This window comes from Podarcis melisellensis (genome assembly GCF_964234715.1).
Source record: "Podarcis melisellensis genome assembly, chromosome: 10".
NCBI lineage: Eukaryota > Metazoa > Chordata > Lepidosauria > Squamata > Lacertidae > Podarcis > Podarcis melisellensis.
The window spans coordinates 39,413,457-39,436,779 of record NC_138542.1 but is presented as its reverse complement, the minus strand read 5'-3'; the positions used below and the strand labels follow the sequence as shown (position 1 = coordinate 39,436,779).

At 44.5% G+C, this 23,323-nt stretch overlaps 1 protein-coding gene across 1 annotated transcript in view; it reads left to right on the top strand.

The window, feature by feature from the left end:
- Positions 1–23,323, top strand: part of ATP2B1 (ATPase plasma membrane Ca2+ transporting 1) — a 72,167-nt gene that overhangs the window by 5,991 nt on the left and 42,853 nt on the right. The window lies entirely within an intron of this gene.

The following is a 23,323-nucleotide window of genomic DNA, read 5'->3' as shown; positions in this document are numbered from 1 at the left end:
TTGAACCTTTGATCTTGCCACCTAATCCCTTATATTTTGTATTTTTCTTTAATAAGGTTACAATAAGCAACTTTTCAGCTTTAGCACCTCCATGTTAGAATACTTGTCAGTGGCTTGGTTAGCATATCACATTAAACCAGTGTTTCCCAATTGGACTACAATTCCCATCATTCTTGACCACTGGTCTTGCTATGTAGGGATGATGGGAGTTGTAGTCCAAAAACAGCTGAAGACCCAAGTTTGGGAAACACTCCATTAAATCATGGTTGGATGCTTTCCCTAAGGAAAATGCTATTTTATTCAAAGTATTTTGAAGACAGATGAATTCTGTTGGCTATATACGCTTGCACATCTTAAATTGTAGATGGTTAAAGTTTTTTGTGCTGGATTTTTTAATCAGGCTTGGTACTAAGGTTGGTTTTGTGTTGACTGCTACCTGAAAGGTGCTTCAATGACCATAAAGTCTAAATTGGCAGTTTGGTCAATAGTACACACACCTGCTATCGGCATTCTGACTATTGAGTGACTATTAAGTGGTACCAGAAATACATTATTAAAAACAATGGGTTTTTCCTTGTTAGCAAATTTATTCATACTTCATCTACTGACAAGTTCATGACCAACTATGATTGCTTTAATCGGGTTAACTGCCGTATACTATACATTTGAGAAAGCCGAATCAGACATTTGGCCATATGTACATTTAAAATACTCAGGTTTCCACATGCCAGTTTAAAGCTTACCGCTCCAGGGTCAGAGACAATATACCTCTGCATACCAGTTGCTGAGAACACAGTGGGGGGAAAATACTATTGCACTTGGGTTCTGCTTGTGGATTTCCCATAGGCATCTGGTTGGCCACTGTGAGAACAGGTTGCTGGACCAGATGGGCCTTTGGCTTAGTCCACTTACGGTAATAGTCAGAATTTCTACAAACGTACATGTATCAGTTATCATTTCTATCTCAACGTTCTCATGTATAGAAAGGAATGCCTCTGTATTGTATTTCTTGTACAGTATTTATAGATGATTGTAGTTAAGTTGTATACAACATGTTTAAATAGAATCAAGATGGCGCTGTTACTTTCCTTGCAATTGTAATTTTTGTTTGTTTAAGAATGCTGTTTATGTTACGCATTCGTTCTTTAAAATCTGCAGATTAATTGGAGGTACCTTTTAAATTTAATTGAACAACTATTTAAGGTTGTAGCACAATTTATGCTGATTTGAGGTGATATGTTTGTCTCTGACATCAGGGCCACTTAACACCTGCAAATCCTTTCATAACTCTTTTGTCTCTGACTTGCAGCTTAGTGTGTGAATTACTTCTGTTGAATTACTTTTATTGAAAAATAGTGTTTGAGGTGATAAGGGAACACTTCAGCATGCATTGCTTGATGTTGCAGTAATAGTAATGTACATGCATGTGTTGCTTGCCCTTAATTTCTTTCAGTCTTTAAAATGGCTTTTCTAAAATCAGACTAGTGTAGTCTGAGGAAAGAGCGTAGAATACCTGGGTAGGTATCAAATCCTGCTCCAGTGTATTATCGTAGCACACCTGTGAGTGATTTAAAACCTCTGGTCGAATCCTTATGCACTTTGTTTGAATCTTGGTTGAATAGCAACTTTTTGGGGTACAGGATGTGGCTTCTGTAAGAAAGGGAACTAGAAAGGTGTGTGTATTTGCAGCCATAGCTCAAAGCTCATCAGTAGTAGTAGATACTTGAAAAGGGTTTCTTTGACTATACACCCTGTTGAAGCAGAAGAGAAATTTAATTTTGGTTTAAACTGGATGGCTGTACCTTAGGGGTAGAAGTTTTCCTCTTGTCAGTACAAACATTTAAATAATTTGGGCTCTTTTTGACTCAAAAAGCTGTAGTTTAGAAGTGGTTTGGAGAAAGGAAAACTACCTTTCATGTTGAATGGATAAATTAAAGCATTATGGAAAGTTTCTGTGTTTGAGAGGCTGGTTATCTTTATAAACTTTGGGTAGGATACTAGTATTTTAATTGAATGCTGCTTCCCTTTTAAAAGCAAGCAATCCCCTTCCTCTTTGTAGTACAAAGCACTCCCACCCCCCATTGCTATGCCCAGTGTATCACTAGTTCCCTCTGCCCCTTTCATTCCTACTTTCCTCAGTGCTACAATAGATGGGTAGCCTTGTAAATTGGTCAAATATTGCCTATTGTGTTAGAGTGTTTTTAATAAGTTATGTCATAAAGCAAAATGATTTTTCTATCTGGAGATCTGCACCTTGTAGTGGCATAATGTGATGGAAAAGATAGGTGTAAAACCTGCCTGCTCACCAATTCAAGAGGAGTCTTGTGTTACATGCATTACTTAGGTGTAGGCGATCCTTTCCCTGTACAGTAGCACCTTGGCTTACATTACCCTTGGTAACGTAAAATTTGGGTTGCGAAAGCAGCAAACCCGGAAGTGTTTCGCCGTGCGTCCATGCACAGAAGCGGTCCCTCCAGTTGCGGAAACCTCGGGATCCAACTGGAACTCTGGAATGAATCCCGTCCGCAACCGGAGGTACCACTGTACTAGGTCGATAAACATGTTTAAAAGCCAACATATTTTTTTAATGGCTGTTTGTTAAGTTTGCGGGTGGCGCTGTGGGTTAAACCACAGAGCCTAGGACTTGCTGATCAGAATGTCGGCGGTTCAAATTCCCGTGACGGGGTGAGCTCCCGTTGCTCGGACCCAGCTCCTGCCAGCTAGCAGTTTGAAAGCACATCAAAGTGCAAGTAGTTAAATAGGTACCGCTCCAGCGGGAAGGTAAACGGCGTTTCCATGCGCTGCTCTGATTTGCCAGAAGTGGCTTAGTCATGCTGGCCACATGACCTGGAAACTGTGCGCCGGCTCCCTTGGCCAATAAAGCGAGATGAGCGCTGTAACCCCAGAGTTGGCCACAACTGGACGTAATGGTCAGGGGTCCCTTTACCTTTAAGTTTGCTCTGAGGCCCTTAGAATAAGAAATGTGATGTGTTTATTTCATTTTAAACAAAACTCCTTGTCTGTGTATCACTGATAGCTGCAAATAGTTAATATCACAGCTAACCTGGGCTCATAGCATGTCTTGTAGTTCTAAAGTGGTGCTTTAAATTCTTGACCATTATTGGATAGTTATGTAATGGTCAAATGACTAACCTGAACTTCAGGCCTTCTGTCTTGAAGCTCACTGCCCACTGAACCTCCTTGCTGTAGTTCCAGTGTTCGTCACACTGGTTTCCAGCCTGAAAACTACCTGCTCTGCACACCTGTCTCTGCCTCTACTGCCAACAGCATGCATGTGTCTGGTCTGTAGGCCTAGTGTGAAATCTTTCTCTCAAGTGTAACTATATCTTTCCATAACATCTTCACTGTTCATGAACACTTTTCTCCTGGCAAGTTTTTCCTAAGCTTCCGGATGTTTGCAAACATTCCAGGTCATCACAGTACTCCTTTAATAGTTGGGAAGGGGTAATGGACAGCAACTGGTTTTAGTATATTATGGCTGTGTTTTAGAACCTGCTTCAGTAGTACAAATAGTGCTTAAATCAATATAGTAATTGCAATCTTAGGAAATGGAGACAAATGATGCCATCTAGTGAGACCTCATGTTTTCAGCTGAAGTCAGTAACTAGACTGTTTAATACTGGTATTCTGGCATGAAACAACATTCATTCCTACAAACTTGCTTGTTGCAGGCAAATCTGCTTTTAGTAACTTTAATATTTAGGTTGTGTGTGTGTGTGTGAGAGAGAGAGAGAGAGAGAGAGAGACATTTCAAATGTAGAAGCACTTTTGAATGTAATCTTCAGATTATTAAACAGTGGAGCTTTTTAAACTTTTGTACATGCACCAATGATGTTGCTAAGTTAATGCAAGAATTTTTTCCTTCTGATACTTAAGTAGGTGGGGAAACTGATTTATACAGCGCTGTGCGGGTGACGCTGTGGTCTAAACAACTGAGCCTCTTGGCCTTGCTGATCGGAAGGTTGGCAGTTTGAATTTTGACAACAGGGTGAGCTCCTGTTGCTCTGTTCCAGCTTCTGTGAACCTAGCTGTTCGAAAGTCTACCAGTGCAAGTAGATAAATAAGTACCGCTATGGCGGGAAGGTAAATGGTTTTCCATGCGCTCTGGCACTCGTCACGATGTCCCGTTGCACCAGAAGCGGTTTAGTCGTGCTAGCCACATGACCTGGAAAGCTGTCTGCAGACCAACACCAACTCTCTCGGCCTGAAGCGAGATGAGATGGTTGCCTTTGACTAAACTTAACCGTCCAGGGGTCATTTACCTTATTATACCTTATAATAGGATATTTGCACAGGAGTCTTTAGCTTTATTTCAGTCTTGACATTTTTTTCACTCAGAAACTGAAAAATTTTGGTTGGTTTTTTGCTAGTTCTGTATACAGGTATAATTGGAATCACAGGAACCCGTGTATTCAAAATACTTGCACAGAAGTTGGTAGCTGGCTGCAGTTCTTCACACCCCCTTGAATACTACTGTGAAGATTTTCCTGGTCTTGTGTGTGGCTTTGAGGGAATGTAGGGCAGCCTTCCCCAAACTGGTGACCTTCAGATGTTTTAGATTATAGCCCCCATCAGTCCCAGAGGAAAAACCCTGAATTGCACATAATTGTGTTGACTTGGAGTTCCCAAACTGTGACTTTTTGCTTAAAGTTAGTGAAACATTTTAAAATCCAGCCTTTGAGGATCACTGCCTCTACATTGCTGAAGTTTCATAGTACAGTGGTACCTCGGGTTACATACGCTTCAGGTTACAGACTCTGCTGACTCAGAAATAGTGCTTCAGGTTAAGCACTTTGCTTCAGGATGAGAACAGAAATTGGGCTCTGGCGGCGCGGCAGCACCAGGAGGCCCCATTAGCTAAAGTGGTCTTCAGGTTAAGAACAGTTTCAGGTTAAGTACAGACCTCCGGAACGAATTAAGTACTTAACCTGAGGTACCACTGTAGTATGAAGGGATAGAAAATAAGCAAAGAAATGAGAAATGGATTAGTACTCTCTGGTGGTGGTTACTGATCCACACGTAAAGCAGTAGAATACTTCTGATATCACACATCCTAAGTATCTAGCTGGGAAATAAGCCCTAGCAATATTTATCTATGAGGGTTTTTGGGGGGGCGGTTATGTCTCTAAATTAAGCACAGGGGTCCAGTCCCAAGCACATCTGCCTTTCCTGAAGGAAAGATGAAGTGGGGAGAATGCATTGCTGGGCATTGATCATAAGTGTCTTTAGGCAGGGACTGACTTTGTGGTTTGGACCTGTATCACCAAGGCTGTTGGGGTACCTGCCAAACTAACTCCAGCATTTCATGTTTTGTAATTAATAGGTGGTTGTTTAGTTTTTATTCAGTTCTGTGACTTCGGTGCTGAGACTGAGGCTTTCTTCTCTCAATGTGCTCACCTTGCTGAATGTGGCAAGCAGTTTTGTTGATGCCTTTCTTAAGGATTCATATTTTGGAAGCTTTCAAAAACATCAGTGGAATCTATGAAACGTTAAGGTTTCGAATTCATGGCATGTGCTCATTTCACATGATAGATACGTTGGTGTCCTTCAGTTTTATTATGAATTGAAATATATTGTACAACAAGTAACAACAGTTCCCATACAAATTAAAACAAACAAACGTAGTGTTAAACATTCCATTTTCTACACATGTCATCCGTTATAAGAAATCTGCTTAAAAGCTTTCTGTCAAGTAAACAGTGTGTGTGTGTGTGTGTGTGTGTGTATTATAAAAGTCATTTTGTTACCCCAACCTTTATTTTCAAAAATATACTATACTGACTGATCCTTCAGTTTCCTAGCATTTACAGTGTATTTCAACTTAAATGCTGTATGATTGAAAAACACAGATAACTGGTTGTATGGTTTAAACCCAAATACAACATTTAAAATGTTTTAAGACTTGCTCATTCTTTTAAGGCATTTAATGGGGTTTTCACAAACCATTGTTCTAATTTATCTATATGGTGGCTTTGATTTTTTATTACCAGTCTTTGATCCATATTAGACAATATCTTCTTAAATAGTGTAAAACATGGATACGTTTAAAAAAAACATAGAAATGCCCTATTCTGTTCTGCTAATTCAGAGGTGTGGAATCTTTTTCGCCTGATGGGCCAGATCTTTTTCTCATCTCTCACTGTGGGCCAGATTTGCAAAGTGTGTGGGGTCACCCTAACTGAGCAGAATTCAAACTCCTTTGTGAGCTGATGAGCAGGGGTTAAATCATGTAGTGTGTTTGCCAGTTCTCTGTAGGGAACATGTGCAACAAGCACAGAAATGAACTTCCTTCCCACATTTCAGCCCATGCAATTTATGTCAGTGGATTGACAGATGGGTGGGGTTTTTTTGGGGGGGGGGATAGCCTGTAGGGGCTGCAGGACCTGAGGCCTGCAGCCTGGAAATTCTCCACTGCTGCATTAGTTGTTGTTAACCTTCTGTTTGCTTTCTTTGGTATAGCAAATGTAATTAATTACTTATAGTTCCCAAGTAAATAAAAAAGTTCTATCAACTATTTTATTGAAATGTAAGAGGTTAACAGGATATAAGGTGCTCACAATAAGAGTTAATAAAAATTGTTACCAATGTCTTGATTTAAAAATAATTAATAATGATAAATTAATCTAAGGTGGTACATCATAGAATCGTCTATCATAAAATCTACATATGTTATTAGTTATATTAACTTCCCACAGAAGTAATAAGAGATATCTCTAGATCCGTTTCTAAAAAGAGAAAAGCCTATGTAATCTCTTTCAATACCCTGATTTTACTTGAGAGCAAGTAACACTCTTCAGGGTTGTGGGGAGAGTACTTCCTCTTATCCACTATTTCTCAGAAACCAGTGTATTCCAATTAAATCTTGCATTAATGCAATTTCAGGAAGTGGAAAAGAAAAACACCAATAACAAAACAGAACAAGGCAATCCAGGGAAATGCAGGTGTTCAACTGGTGGTGAACATTTAACCCATGATCAAGGTGTGTGGGAGATTGTTTTGAAGAGGTGTTGTTGGGAAGGACCATGCAATCCTATTCCTATAGGTTGTTTCTCAGACCTTTACCAAAATGCCTACCATTAAAGACATAAGAACCCAAACCAAAACCTCATCTGGTTCAACATCTCGTTCTCACAGTGGTCAGCTAGATGCCTATGGCAAGTCCATAAGCAGGACATGAGCATCACAACATTCTCACAGCAGCTGTTAGTTAGAGAATTGCCACCTCTTGAGATACTTGATACACGGCTATCATGGATAGTAGCTCTTGATAGCCTTATGATCCAAGAATTTGTTTAATCTGCTTTTTAAAGCCAACCAAGCCAGCGACTGCCACTCTATATTATATGTTTTTGTAGCTCTTCCAGTATTGTCAGGGTACATCATGTGTCCTCCAACAAAGTGGAAACAAAGCTGAACTTGAATTTTCTTGCCTCCAGTGTGTTCAGAACTGTTTACTGTATCTTAAAATTAGTAGAAATAAATATATTTTTATCACAGCTAGAAAGCTTTCATAAGCCCTCTGTAATACTTGTTTTGGGGTGGTATTTAAAAGGGTGATACAAAATGGCTGTGTTTATTACATATTTTCAACAGCAATTTTGTTGAACTCAGCGTTCACAGTTAGAACTTGCTAGGACACCTGTTCAATGCTTGGTTTCCTTCTTTGTCCTAGTTGCAAATACGACACTACAGCTCATCCTGTTTTTAAGCTCCTTAAAAGCCAGACTAGTTACTATACAGAATTCCATGTTGCTGTCTTCTGTTATCACTTAATCAAAATTAGCCTCGGCAGACTGCCGCTTGAGTGTGGGAAAGGTGGATGAAGAAAGGGGAAAGAGTTAAATAGTCTCTCTAGCCTTGGCAGTCTGAGCAGAGAAAGGCAAGAGGTTGGGGCGGGGGGGGGCCCTTTTTTTTTTTTAAAAAAAAGTGGGACTTTGTAGAGGAAATCTACATAGAACAACATGCAACATCTCACTCTAATCCTACCATTAGTTGCCTATAGAAAAAGTCTCTTGCTGTGATAAAATATAATGTTATCACTCTTGAGGTTATGTTTAAATCTGGTACAAACAACACACTTGTATACATGAATTTACTGGCTGCTGTTACCACTTGAAAATATTGTTTAGCTTGGTAGGAAAAAAATAGGAAGTCCCCAACACAGAAGTTTTAAGCTGTACTGTAGTGTAAAATTTCATTATATAATACAAAATTTCGTTTTGTTCTATAAAATTCTATAGAATTGATAGAAATAAGACGCTTATCTGAGCTCTTTACATTTTCCATGGTCAGAATTTTACTTATCAACCTGTTGGTGTCACATTGGACACACATCCATAGGTGGATCCTGATTACATCAGTAGCTGTGTATCACTGTGAAGGGTAAAACAAGGCCAACCTTCAGCTCTAGTTCAGAGGTCACCTGTTCATAGTGAGCACTTAAAATATTTCTTGGAAATTAATTACTAGATTCTTAGATGCTATTATTCTTTCATGCTTCATCGGTTTACAGATGTTGCCTTTCTGTCTCTGACTCTTTTGTGAGTTTAGAACAGTGGTTCCCAACATTTTTTTCTGTGAACCACTTGGAAACTTGCTGAGGGTCTTGGCAGGCCACAATGGGTTTTTCTACCAGATGCAACAGTTGTAATGCATTGTGTCAGATGCTGTATGATTTTTAATTGTCTTTTAATTGCTTGTTTGTTTGTTTGTTTTGTTGTAATACAGTTTTCATGGAATTTAATTATACAATATACAAGTATTGAAAGAAGCAATAGAACACAATTGTAATCAATGCAAATATTTAATTCAAGGGATGCATATGGAACAGAAATGGGTGGAATTTATTGAAGAATTTGTGTGTAGATGGGATTGGTTGCAAAAGGCAAGACATCTGTGAAGCAGGTGGGAAAGGACTGAAAAGTCTTCTACACAAAGCACTCCAGATGTAATCTCTATTATCTGCAAAAATCCCTTTAAACTTGTTATTATTTTCCCCTGCCACTTTCCCCTTCTAAACATAATTGCAACTTGGCTCTCTTTCTCCCTACACCTCATCCTGTAGCAGTTCCCATGCCCCACTGAGGTCAGTGGTAGATATGCATAGGGTTACAGCCTTAGAAGCTTGATCTCATGCACTTTTATTCAAAAGTAAGCCTTACTCTTCTGTGGCAATTATAATCTGAGGTCTTTCTTTGTGTGCCGCTTCCATGTGAGGTCTGGAGGGAGGCAACATGACATGAAAACTGGCTCCCCCCCCCCCCGTGGTTCCCCATTTGTGGAATGCTCTCTCCAGAGATGTTCATCTGGCACCATCATTATATATTTTTAGGCACCAGGCGAAAACGTTCCTCTTCAACCAGGCCTTTGGCTGATTAATATTCTGTGACTGCCACATCCTTGGTGCACAGGCACATACTGTACTCTAGAAGAGGGAGCGGGTGGAAAGGGCTACCGGAACTGATGTCAGTTGCTACTGCAACTAGAGTTGGAGGACTGGGTAAAATATGTTGCTACCTCTCCTCTGCTCTCATCCAGTAACCTTCCACACTTCGAAAATGAAATCAGTTTAGAAGGAAGGGTGAATGTGAGAGAAGGGGAATGTGAATATGTGAATTGTTCCACTAGCCACAGAAGAGTTGGGTTGCAAAACAGGTTCTGCCTCCGACAGCATGCAGTGCAAAGCCTTAGAATGACCGAGGAGCTGTTGCTCCCACAGTTCTTCTCAGTCACAAAGAGGACCAACAGCATGAAGCTCATGGACTATAGTTTGGCAACCACCTTTTAGAACTTTTGAGTCATTTGGTTACTATAGCAACAGACTTGGTGCAATTAAGATGCAGTTTACATAAAAGCGCAACCATAACAGTCCATAAAATTTCCTGGACTACCTAAAGTCAAGATGAAGAAAACTATGTATCATATAAAACAGAGCAATGCACAGAACAGAGAAATAACAAATTAAGAGTCATGATTCACCCCATGAATTACCTGAGGGAAGGCATTTCGGACAGTATTTCAAAGGCCTACTTCTGACTTTTCTTCATATGGCAATCTGCCGATAGTGAAAAGACTTCTCTGAAAATCTTAAAGATTGACTTCATCTGTATTGGGGGAGGTGGTCTGGCCTAATTAAAACCAAATTTGAAATTACCGTATTTTTCATCCCATAGGACGCTCCGTCCCATAGGACGCACCTAGTTTTTTTTGGGGGGGGGGGAATAAAGGGAATTTTTTTCCTTTTATTCCCCCCCCCAACCAGGTCGGGGAAACCGAACCAGGTCGAGGAACAGCGGGATGGCGGCGCTGCGCCTTCTTGCTGTCCCCCGAGCTTGTGGGTCTGGCCGATGTCTGTCCGGCGGGCGGGGCGCTCTGCTTCAGGACGCCCCTCGCGCCGGGCGGCAGGCTCCCCACGCGGATTTCTGTCTGGCGTGCGGGGCGCTCTGCTTCAGGGCGCCATTCGCGCCGGGCGGCAGGCTGCTATCCGCAGCATAGGGAGCCCTGCGGAACCTCCAGCAGGGCTGCCTAGGCTGCGGATGTGTTCCCGAAGCGCCGGGCACTCTGCTTTCAGGGCGCCCGGCGCTCCGGGAAGCAGGCTTCTATCCGCAGACTAGACAGCCCTGCGGGAACTCCCGCAGGGTTGCTTAGGCTGCAGATGTGTTCCTGAAGCCTGGAGAGCGAGAGGGGTCGGTGTGCACCGACCCCTCTCGCTCTTCAAGCTTCAGCGAAAGCCTGCATAGGACGCACCCATAGGACGCACCCAGATTTCCCCTTCATTTTTGGAGGGGAAAAGTGCGTCCTCTAGGGCGAAAAATACGGTAGTATCTTTAATTAAATTGGCAAGCTGTATAACGTAACTGGGTTTAAAGCAGGGTCAAAGCTGTGGAGAGTGGCTTCTGCAAATGTTTTGAGTTTAATTCAAAGGGGAACTTGTAACCTCAGCTTTATAGCCAGATGGGATTTTTTAAAACTATTAACTTATTACTATTAGAAAATAAAACATGATAAAGAAATTTATTTTCATTTTTTGTTGACTAGATCACAAACCCACTTTATTTTGACATTTCATTCTTACCAATAAGTTTAGAATTGTGTGTGTGTATTTGCATGTCCCGTATATTGCTGAAATCTACCCTCAAGGGAACCTCTTGGTAGGACAAAAATACCATAGAACGTGTGTTCTCCCTCTTACTGACTTTTCAAAAGTTGGTAACTAAATGTTCAGTTTCTGCTGTGGCATATATTTACAATGATACATAATAGGTAACATCAGTGAGCTTCAATTTTGGTTATGCTTTGAAAGTTAGGAGACAATATATCTACATATATATCAGCTAAGAATATATGCTAACTTAAGCATAATAGAGAAGTTTTATTAGTAATAAGATGAAGTGTCAGGTTGTTCAGTTTTGCCAATGATAGGTTTCAATGGAGCTTGGGAAATTAAAGCTGTGTGCCAGCACTTGTTCGCTTCCACATTTTTAAAGGATGAAAATTCTTTAGAAAGCTGTGTACTTTTAAGATTTATATCCACTTACTAATAGAAATCTAATCCTTCAAATCTGACTGTGTGCTCACTGTGCAACACAGTGCCCTTAAAACAGTTGCTTTCTGCTCCCTCCCAGATGGACCTTTTTTCTTTCTGAGGATGTTCAAAACTTTCAGATGACTTTGATTCTAGTTTCTAGGAGTACAGTGGTGCCCCGCAAGACGAACGCCTCGCAAGACGAAAAACCCGCTAGACGAAAGGGTTTTCCGTTTTGGAGGCGCTTCGTAAAACGAATTCCCCTATGGGGTTGCTTCGCAAGACGAAAAAAATCTTGCATCCCCCCGCGGGTTTTTTCCACTTTTTTCGCCCTTTTCTTAAGCTGCTAAGCCGCTTATCAGCTGTTCCGCTGATAAGCCGCTTAACAGCTGATCGCTGGAAGCCGCTTGACAGCTGTAGCGCTAATCCGCTAAGCTGTCAATGGGCTTGCTTCGCAAGACGAAAAAACCGCTATACGAAGAGCCTCACGGAACGGATTAATTTCGTCTTGCGAGGCACCACTGTACATGAAGTCCCATTGGCTGTTCATTTTGCTTAGCATATGTGAAAAAGTTCTATTTTCCCATCTTGTGCAAACTAATTCTGGGAAGGCAGTGTTCCTTTCTCCCCAGTTGAAATACAGACACACACAATGGCTTGAGTATTCTTACATATCATCACAGAATTTTGCTGTTGCCAGCTCTGTCTACAGACACAGCTATCTTGAGCATCCTTTGATGGAAAGGCAGAATACAGATCCAGCAAATAAATATATAATGTATGAGCTAAATTGTACACCTCTAGTGAACGTGTGTTGAACTATTTGGGAATGTCATGGCTTGTACTTTTGTATTACTCTTATAGTGTATTGAGAAGGTTATTGGATGCTGTAAAACAGGCTTCCTCAACCTTGGCCCTCCAGATGTTTTGAGATTACAATTCCCATCATCCCTGACCACTGCTCCTGCTAGCTAGGGATCATGGGATTTGTAAGCCAAAAACATATGGAGGGCCGAGGTTGAGGAAGCCTGCTGTCGAGTCTCTTCCTCTAAAATAGTCTGAAGCATTTGTCTGAACCACTTAGCCTGTTTTAACTATATTAAGCTCTAAAGGAGCGTGCATTACTCAGTTGATTTACAGATGAATGGCTTGAAAAGATGCCTGCACTTTGGTATGGCATAGAAATTAACTTTTGCATTCTTGTCAGTTCTTGAATAGCCATGGTAAAATTTTGATCACTTTAATGCGTTTTTGCTGATTTCAAGGCAATCAGTCAATGTACCTGAGAGTAATTGGTTGTATTTAGATGACCATATATATCTTGACTTAAATCACTGTGCCCTGGTGTCACGGCCACCCAGATCTGGTCCCAGCTCACAAGAGACCTCACTCCGTTGCAGCTTATTTACAGGAAAAGTTTATTGAAGATTTCTGCTTCTCATACAGTTCAGCATTGTGGCCGTACGTCTGCCACGTTAGACCGCTGAAGTCCCCTCTGACTCCTCCCCTCTTCCGCACCAACTTAATAGCCTGGCTCTAGACCACCTCTTCCTCTCCTTTCTTTTCCGCAGGGTCTTCCTGCCCCCCTGGGTTCCCTCTCTCCGTGACTCGCCTGAGGCTGAATCCTCTGCCGCCTCTTCCCCCCTCTTTCTGGCTTTAGGGCCGGGCTCCTCCCCTGAGCTCTCTCCACTTCCGCGCGCCTCTACGCTTGAACTTGGCGCGCGTACGTTGCTGCTGACCTTTCTTTCGACCGCTACACCACCCCCTGCTCTGCTCTCCACCCTTTCCGGCTGAACACCCTGCTCCAACCCCCTCTCTCTGTTCTCTCCTAATCCTGCTCCCTCCGAGAGGCTGACGACTCCACCCCCTTTACTCCGTTCCGGCTGAGACGTCTCTTGCTTCCTCTGTCTTCCACTGGGCTCCTCTCCGCTTCTCCCTTCTCCTCCCCTTTGCTTGATTAAGGTAACCCCCTTTTGAGAATCCTCTGACTCGCTGCTCAGACTCGTGGATTCCCTCAGAATTCCGTCATCTTCTTCCTCATCCTTCTGCCCCTCCTCCCACTCGCTCTCCGTCTCCTCTGTCATCTCCTCCTCTCTCCCAGAAACCCTGACATCCATCCCCCCCTCGAAGCCCCCCCTTCCCCCCTCCCGCTCGCCGGGGACCGGTTGTGGAAACTGCGGCTCTTCGGGGGTAGGCTCAGGATACAGGTCGTCTACGTCAATGTTCTCTGCTGGCAGTTCTGTGTAAGTGTATTCGAAGTCGGGTTCTTCCCCCAAATGCTTCTCAGTCTCTGCTTCCATCGCTACTTCCTCCGGTGCTGCCCGCCAAGGACCTATCAGCCACCTCTTACGCCATTCCTCCTCTGGCTGCTCCTCCCACCAATAAGGGGTTTCCGTGTCCACCCCCGAGCACGATCCCCTGGGCGGGCTTGATTCTGGTGTTCTTCCCTCGGGGGAAGAGAAACCCCTGAACGTGCTATCTGACAATGTGGGTGTGAAAAGCCAGTCATCAAAGTACTCAGCTGGCATGGGTCTATGTGGGAAAAGTGCATGGAACTCTTCTTTCAAAAGGGGTTCGTCTAACTCGTAGCCTGGCACCCAACTATTAGCAGCGGCTGGTGTGCCCTCCCTGGCGAGAAAATATTCAACTCCCTCCTCCCCCCATCTCGAGTCCAGTATCTCTGTGACCTCGTTAAGAGGTTCTGGTCTTGGCGATTCCCCCCTCTCAGGCGCCCTCCTACGTGGCTCTGGGGGTGCCCCTGACTCTTGAAACCTGTGTGGGGTTTTGTAGGGAGTGAGCACCGACCTATGAAAGACCGGGTGCACCCTGGAACCTTCCGGAAGGGCTATACGAAAAGCCACCGGATTGATCTTAGCCTCAACTTGATATGGCCCTAGCTGCCTGTGTCCTAACTTCTTCTTGGCCAATGACCTGGCCGGCATCGCGTGGGCTGCCAACCACACCCAGTCCCCAACCTGGATGTCCTCTCCCGCCCTCCTGTGCTTATCGGCCTGCACCTTATACGCCTGTTTTGCCAGCTCCAAATGTCTCCGCAGCTCCTCGTGCACCTCTTGCAACTCCGCTGCAAACTGGTCGGCATCTTGAGGCCCCCCCCCTCCTGGTGCCGCAAATCTCGGGAAGGTTCTGGGATGACGGCCATTGTTCGCGAAGAAAGGCGTCACCCCGGTGGAAGCGTGTTTCGTGTTGTTGTAGGCGAATTCAGCCATCGGCAGATAGTCCACCCACGCCGCAGGTCGCTGGTTGGCGTAGCACCGCAGGTACTGCTGCATGATCGCGTTGACCCTCTCCGCTTGACCGTTGGTTTGTGGATGCCTCGCCGATGTCAGGTTGATTTTGACGTGCAAGATGCCCAGAAGCTTTCGCCAGAAAGTGGAAACAAACTGGCGCCCCCTGTCGGACAAGACGGACTGCGGAAGTCCATGCACTCTGAAGACGTGATCGATGAAGAGCTTTGCGGTCTGTTCTGCCGTCGCCACCTTGGCACAAGGGATGAAGTGCGCCATCTTGGTGAACAAGTCCACCACCACTAACACCGCCGTCTTACCTCTGGAGCTGGGCAGGTCTGTAACAAAGTCCAACGCTACCCTCTCCCATGGTTGCTGCGGTGTCTCCAGCGGTTCTAGCAATCCCGCCTGCTTCTGGTGCACTGGTTTGGACCTCTGGCAGATATCACACCTGGCGACGTAGTCCGCCACCTCTCCTCTCATCTGGGGCCACCAAAAGTCTCTAGCCACCAACTCCATCGTCTTTTCTTTGCCGAAATGGCCTGCACTAGGGGCGTCATGCAACTGTTGCAGAACCTTGGCTCGAAGATCGTCGGTGGGCACGTAAAGGGCACCCTTACGAGTCAAAAGTCCATCTTGTAATTGAAACTCATCGTTGTGTCGCGACCCTCCGCGTAGCTCCTCCATCTTAGACTGTGCAAACTGATCCCTTTGCAACGCGCGTCGCACCGCGTCCAGGTCGACTGCGATGGTAGCGCACGTCCACGCCTGCGGTGCGAAAATGTGCTTTGCTGCGATTGGAGCTGCTTCCTCCAAGTATTGCGGCTTTCGGGACAGCGCGTCTGCAATAACATTGGAGTCTCCTGGGATGTATTCTATTTTGAAGTCGAAGTCCGCAAAGAACTCCGCCCAGCGCATGTGTCGCTGGGTCTGCAACTTAGCCGTCCGCCAATACTCTAAGTTCTTGTGATCCGTGCGGACCTGCACCGTGTGCTTGGCTCCTATTAAGAAGTGTCGCCACGCTTTGAAAGCTGCATGAATGGCCAACAACTCCCTGTCCCATATGGTATAATTGCGCTCCGTCTTGCTGAGCTTCCGGGAGTAGAACGCACCCGGTCTCCAGTTGCCTTGTGAATCCTCTTGCAAAAGAACGGCCCCAACCGCTCTATCCGACGCATCGGTCTCTACCCGCATGGGTCTGCCGGGATTCACGTGGAGCAGCTGCTCTTCGGAGGCGAAAAGACCCTTAAGCGTCCGGAAGGACCGCTCCGCTTGTTCGGTCCAGACGAACTTCTTCTTCTTGGAACTGAGGGTGTCAGTGATCGCCGCCGTCGCGTTCGCAAAACCTTTAATAAACTTGCGGTAAAAATTGGCAAAGCCGATGAACCTCTGGACCTCTTTCCGATTTCGAGGGCTTTTCCAGTCCAACAGCGCTTGAACCTTAGCCCTGTCCATGGCCAGTCCCTCGTCGGACAACTTGTAGCCAAGGAAATCAACCTCTCTGACATCAAACTGGCACTTTTCCAACTTGGCGTACAGCCTGTGTTCCTTCAGCCTCTGCAGGACCTCCCTCACGTCCTTATCGTGATCCTCCGGCGATTCCGAGAAAATCAGGATATCGTCGAGAAAGCAGACACACTTTTTGTAGAGGAGACCTGCTAGCACGTGGTGCATAAATGCTTGAAAAACGTGGCTGCCATTTTGGAGGCCGAAAGGCATGACTCTGTATTCGTATGTGCCCAGAGGGGTGAACATGGCGGTCTTCCACTCATCTCCTTTCCGGATGCGGATGAGATTGTAAGCTCCACGTAGGTCCAGCTTGGTGAAAATCTTGCCCCTCCTGACGGTCGCTAAAAGGTCGTCAATCTTGGGCATGGGGAAAGCTTTGGGCTTAGTCAAGCTGTTGATGAACCTGTAATCCACTATAAGCCTTTTTTGGGGCGTGTCCTTCTTCTTCACAAAGAAAACAGGGCTGCCTCCCGCTGCTTTAGATTCCTGGATGAAACCGCGCTTGAGGTTATGGTCTATGAACTCCCGAAGCTCTTGCATTTCGTCCTCCGACATGGAGTACAGCTTGGCAGCGGGCAATTGCGCCCCTGGCACTAAATCAATCGCGCAGTCGTAAGGTCTATGAGGCGGCAACTTGTCAGCTTCCTTCTCACAGAAAACCTCCAAGAAGTCCTGGTACTTGTGAGGCACTGTTTGCACCATACTCAGATGCAATGGCTGCTCAGCTTCTCCTCCCTGATCGGTCTGAAAGCAATGCTGAGCACAATACGATGAACAAAAGTTGATCTGCCTCTGGTACCACGCAACCGCGGGACTGTGCCTCTCCAGCCAACTCATGCCTAACACGATGGGTGTGTCCGATAAGTGGGTGACATTGAAACTAATAAGCTCTCGATGGTTGCCAATCTGCATCATCATGGGAGGGGTTTGCTGCACCACTTGCCCCCCCAGCAACTTCCTGCCGTCCACCGTGACCACGTTCAGAGGCGTCGTTGCAGGCAGGAGCGCCATGTTGTGCTGCTTAACGAACTGCAGTCCCATGAAGTCGGCGTTGCTTCCCGAATCGATCGTTATTGGAACCTCAAGGAGTCTCCCATCAGGCAACTGGAGTGTTGCTGTGAGCAGAACTGCCGGTTTGGGAGGCAAAGGGTCCACGCTCTGCAGTGATGCTGGGGGCTTGTCTACAGATCCGCCTGGCTGAGCCCCAGTAGCTCTGCTTCCAGCCAGGCACTGTCGTTTCCCTGAAGCTGCTCCCCTGGTTGCACCTCTGCTGTTACAGTTGCCAGCGCTGCAGTGTGCTTCTGGAGCCTCTGGGGGCACTCTTTCGCCATATGGTGCGCACTGTCACAGATGTAACACTTCCTGGTTCCTCTAGGAGGCTTCGCTTTGGCTGCACCAGGGACAGGGCTCTGGGATGGCTTCTGAGCCCTAGCACCACCAATCTCCATTGGCTCCTCTCTGTCCTTCCCCATTGGCGAGGGGTGCGCACGGCTGAAGTCCCTGTGCCCAAAAGGGAGAGTCCTTGCTTGCGCACGCGCTTGGGGCCCGTCCTCCTCATGCCACGGACGCCCCTCATGTCGAATTCCAAGAGCTAAAGCCCGTTGCACCACGTCTTCTAGGGTCTGGGGTCTGTCCCCCCTAGCGATCTCATCCTTGATGGGGGGGCTCAATCCCTCCCAAAAAAGATCTCTGACCGGTTTACTGTCCTTTGGCCAATCTAAGGCGGTGAGCAATGCAAAAAATCTAGAGTGGTATTGGCGCACAGTCGCTTTCCCCTGCCTCAGCCCGTGCATTTGACGGCGCGCAATGTCCACATCCACAGAGGATTGAAAACAAGAATCCATCGCTTTGATGAACGCAGTTGAATCGCGACGGGCCGGTCCATCTTCGCGCCACAAATTGCGTAGCCAAGCCCTGGCCTCCCCATGCAGGTGCGAAACAATGAACCCCACTCTCTCCTCCTCATCTTTAAAATCGTGACGGAGTAAGTGCAGTGCATATACAACGTCCGCTCTGAAATTGGGATAGTCTTGCAAGTTGCCATTAAAATGCGGAACTAGGGCACCCCCCCTCCGTCCAAGCGCAATGCCCTCCGCTCTGGATCCTGGGGCCCCCGCCTTGTCCGCGCGCTCCCACCTTGCCTGCAAATCCTGGCACGTCTTCTCCAAGTCGTCATTCTTCTTCTGCGAAGCAATGACTGCCGATGTGAGAGCGGTAACCTGATTTCGCAATGCAACCAGCTGCTCCTCAGCGCTCATGGCTGCTCCCGTTCGTGAGCTTCGCAAAAAAAAATTTTTTGCTTTCAGAGAGGGGACTTACTGTCACGGCCACCCAGATCTGGTCCCAGCTCACAAGAGACCTCACTCCGTTGCAGCTTATTTACAGGAAAAGTTTATTGAAGATTTCTGCTTCTCATACAGTTCAGCATTGTGGCCGTACGTCTGCCACGTTAGACCGCTGAAGTCCCCTCTGACTCCTCCCCTCTTCCGCACCAACTTAATAGCCTGGCTCTAGACCACCTCTTCCTCTCCTTTCTTTTCCGCAGGGTCTTCCTGCCCCCCTGGGTTCCCTCTCTCCGTGACTCGCCTGAGGCTGAATCCTCTGCCGCCTCTTCCCCCCTCTTTCTGGCTTTAGGGCCGGGCTCCTCCCCTGAGCTCTCTCCACTTCCGCGCGCCTCTACGCTTGAACTTGGCGCGCGTACGTTGCTGCTGACCTTTCTTTCGACCGCTACACCACCCCCTGCTCTGCTCTCCACCCTTTCCGGCTGAACACCCTGCTCCAACCCCCTCTCTCTGTTCTCTCCTAATCCTGCTCCCTCCGAGAGGCTGACGACTCCACCCCCTTTACTCCGTTCCGGCTGAGACGTCTCTTGCTTCCTCTGTCTTCCACTGGGCTCCTCTCCGCTTCTCCCTTCTCCTCCCCTTTGCTTGATTAAGGTAACCCCCTTTTGAGAATCCTCTGACTCGCTGCTCAGACTCGTGGATTCCCTCAGAATTCCGTCATCTTCTTCCTCATCCTTCTGCCCCTCCTCCCACTCGCTCTCCGTCTCCTCTGTCATCTCCTCCTCTCTCCCAGAAACCCTGACACCTGGTTTTGGTTGTTCAATATTGGAGATATTATTTGCATTGTATATGCATGGACTGTTTCTTGTGGGAAGGGATATATAATTGTTATATGTAGTTTTAGAAACTGGAAGATAAAGAAGTTAAACAAAAATATTTTTAATTCCAAAGCTGGTAACCATTGCTTTCTGTTTCATGAAATATTGGACATTGTTTGACTGTAGTTGGTTGAACCAGCCTAAATGGTTAATCTGTCAAGTCATTTGTTTGGAATGAGTGGGAATTTGCATGATTAGCTTAATGGAGAATTATTGGATAAGTCGGCATTAAAGTTGTATATGTTGCAACAAATATTGATTTCTGTAGGAAAGGTGCATTATTAATAATTTCATACAACATATTGAATACAGGCAGGATCTGACAGCTAGAATAGAAAAATATCCAATCAAATATAAAATCAAAGTTGTAGTTAACTTAAATCAAGTAATTATTCCTCATTATGCACATAAAATATTATGCAAGGGAAGTGTGTCCTATTTAAATGTGTTTAAAATACTTCCAAGAATCCTAATAAAAATTTCAAAGTAAAGTGAGTTTGTTTTAATATAAAGGTAAAGGTACCCCTGCCCGTTCGGGCCAGTCTTGCCAGACTCTAGGGTTGTGCGCTCATCTCACTCTATAGGCCGGGAGCCAGCGCTGTCCGCAGACACTTCCAGGTTACGTGGCCAGCGTGACAAGCTGCATCTGGTGAGCCAGCGCAGCACACGGAACACTGTTTACCTTCCCGCTGGTAAGCGGTCCCTATTTATCTACTTGCACCTGGAAGTGCTTTCGAAGCGCTAGGTTGGCAGGCGCTGGGACCGAACGACGGGAGCGCACCCCACCACGGGGATTCGAACCGCTGACCATGCAATCGGCAACTCCTAGGCGCTGAGGTTTTACCCACAGCGCCACCCGTGTCCCGGGTTTTAATGTAGCATTACATTAAAGAGCACTTTGATTCCCCAGTCGTATTTAAGTCTACCACTTTTAACTTTTTTGGGGGGGGAACCCTCAAAAAGTTTTAATGATATCAGGGCTGTATGCAACTAAATTGTTGTATTAATAGGAGAAGCCTATTCCACAAGGATTCCTAATAGCAAATCAGGAATTTCCCTCTTCTGTGCCATCACCAAATCTTCTTTGGAAGCTTGGAGGAAATGCCAGAATAGATTTAGGAAATGGAGAGGAGGAGATAACTGCCGCGAAACGAAAATCCTTGTGCTGAAGAAACCGTGACTGTAGAGCTATGTAGAATAGTAATTCAAATAAACATCCTAAATCATATCTGCATCAATTCAGAAAAAAATGGTAAACCCACATTGTGTTGCCTTGTTGGATTTTAAAGTCTAGTAGTTCAGTTATATTGTTCCAGGACAGGGGCATTTTTGGGTTGTTCATTGGTAAAGGAGTTGCAGAGGTTCTGAGAGGCAATGACAAAATTGGTGATGGATATGAGAGCTTATTTGACCCTTATATACATCAGTATTTATAAATTTCCATCTTTTTAGATGCAGAAATGGAAATATTTTTGTAGATTGCTTACCTAGCATTTGAGTGTTTTTCAGGCGGTATTGACAACAGTGTTATTGCTAAGTTTAGCTTTCAGTAATGTGTGTAGTTGAGAGGAGATTACTGCACATTTTCCAAATACTTCTGTTTTATTAACCTTGCTGCTTTGAGCAGAGGCTACACTGGTATTCTTCCTCCAGGGTAATCTTGATTCTGACTAATGTGGGAAAATGTTTTAGCACTATAATAGAAGTGGTATATACCATAAATATATAGAATAAAATTCACTTAGTTGGATTGGAATGATTGCTCTTGGTAGAGGGATATAGTAACAGATGAACAGGGAACAAGATTGTGGGCGACAAAAATACTTCATTTTGGATTCTTCAGGCTTAGTATACTTTTTGAAGTTCTAGTCTGTGATTTTTAGGGCTAGGAACAAGTATGGTTAAAATATTAAAGCTCAGTATTTGCAATTAAAAGAATGGCAGTATAGTGTACCATTATAGACATACAGAATGTAGGCAGCCAGCTAACTACTCTTGTAGCCTAATATGGATTTCAGAATTACTATATGCTACCATTTTTCTTCTTTGTTTTTGCTTATCACAATCTTAAGTCTTCTAAAGCATTGCCCATTGGGACAAAATCAGTAGCCAAAAGTAGTGCTTAAAAAGGCAGCAAAAAACCTGAAGTGCTGGTGCACCGTATTGGTGAGTCCTGTCACAGAAAGTACTGCTTACAGGCTAACATATTGCGCCTCCTTAGATTTTCCAGAAGCCTTGATCTGAGTACCAGCATCTTTGGGAGATAGTCATGGGATTGAACGCTTGGGTCTAAGAGTTCAATTTTGCCTTCACATAATTAAATTACCTTTAGGCTAGGATTCAGCAATTTTCAGTAGTGACAAAGAATGTAACTGTCCTTGCCCAGTGTTTGTTTGTTTTTTTAAAAAGTTACTTGGGCCTTCCTGGTTTGCTTTCTGAAATGGAAGCAGATTGATTTCAATCTGAAAACCTCCCGAAGTACTATAGGAGTCTATACGTTACTTGGTGGAATAATGATTTCTTTATCGAGCACTTCAGGTTCATTTTGCCTTTGTAAATACTTACGGGACAATGAACGATGTACACAAGTTTATTAATTTTAGTAGTATTGATAATATCACATACCTCATGTCACCTTACTGTCTGCACAAAATAGATTTGCTCAATGAAACTGCCATGCTTCAATAAGAATGATATAAGTGGCACGAAGTGAAGGAGAGGTTATATAATTCATTCTATTAAATTGGCCAGTGTTTACCAAATTTATTATTAAATTTCTATACTGCTCAGTAGTGGAATCATCAATAGAAATTGATTCATGTTTGGAAGTAATGAATAGGCTCTCATTTTTATTTTTTGTAGAAGTTGGCTGAAAACACTAATTTTGTTGAGACTGCCCTGTGGCAGTCTTAAATGTTAATAAAACATTGTTTAAACACTTGTTGAGTAAGCAGTTGTATTTAGTAATGCTAGAAAACTAAGAAGAAAGCAAAACTAAGATACTATCTGACGGCTGCAATGTGGTGCTTCACAGATTTGTAAGGACCTTTGAGCTAATTAGATTTAAGCAAAGGCTTTCCTAAGATAATCACTTTGGGAGCCTTCTCAGGAGCCGGGCTGCTGATAATGTGTAGCTGAAGGTCAAACCTTCTACATAGTATTCTCCAAAGATTAAACTGTGGGTTATGAAATGAACTATTAGAATATTTCAATTCCTGAATGTTTCAAAAAATATTTTGCAGCTCAGACACCGGTGGTAGTGGTGGGTGTTAAAAGCTTTTACTTTTCACCTACTTGTGATGGCACATTACTTCTAAAGTCAGCAAAATAGCATGTTGTAGTGGTACAATTCATTTTGGGAGCACAAAGTTTGATACCTTTACGTAAGCTTGCAGCATGTTGTCATCAGAATTGGCGATATTGACAAGATGTGAAGCCAGGGTCTATGGATAGCGTCTGGATTCTGGTTAGCTATGAAATATATATTAAAATGACACTGCTACAAATGAAATTAGTCATTGCTTTTAAGGGGATCTCTTTTATCCCTATGTGGGAAGAGAGACATGGCTTTAGAAGGGTAGTGTTAAACTTTAAATATAATATTGTTAACATGCAGAATGTATGAGCTATTAAGGCATAGACGCAACTTAAGTATTCTAAGTCCTCATTCCTCACACACAGATGCACACTTCATCTCCCACCTTTGGGGGTTCCAAACTGCTACATCACTAAACATGTGCTACAAAGTCAACCTTGAACACCCTGTATCTTCCCCCATTCATACTTTATTACAATCACCTGGGTTGAACATGGATTCCTTGGAGTCCATCAGCAGAATTGGAGTCCATCAGCAGAATTGTGTAC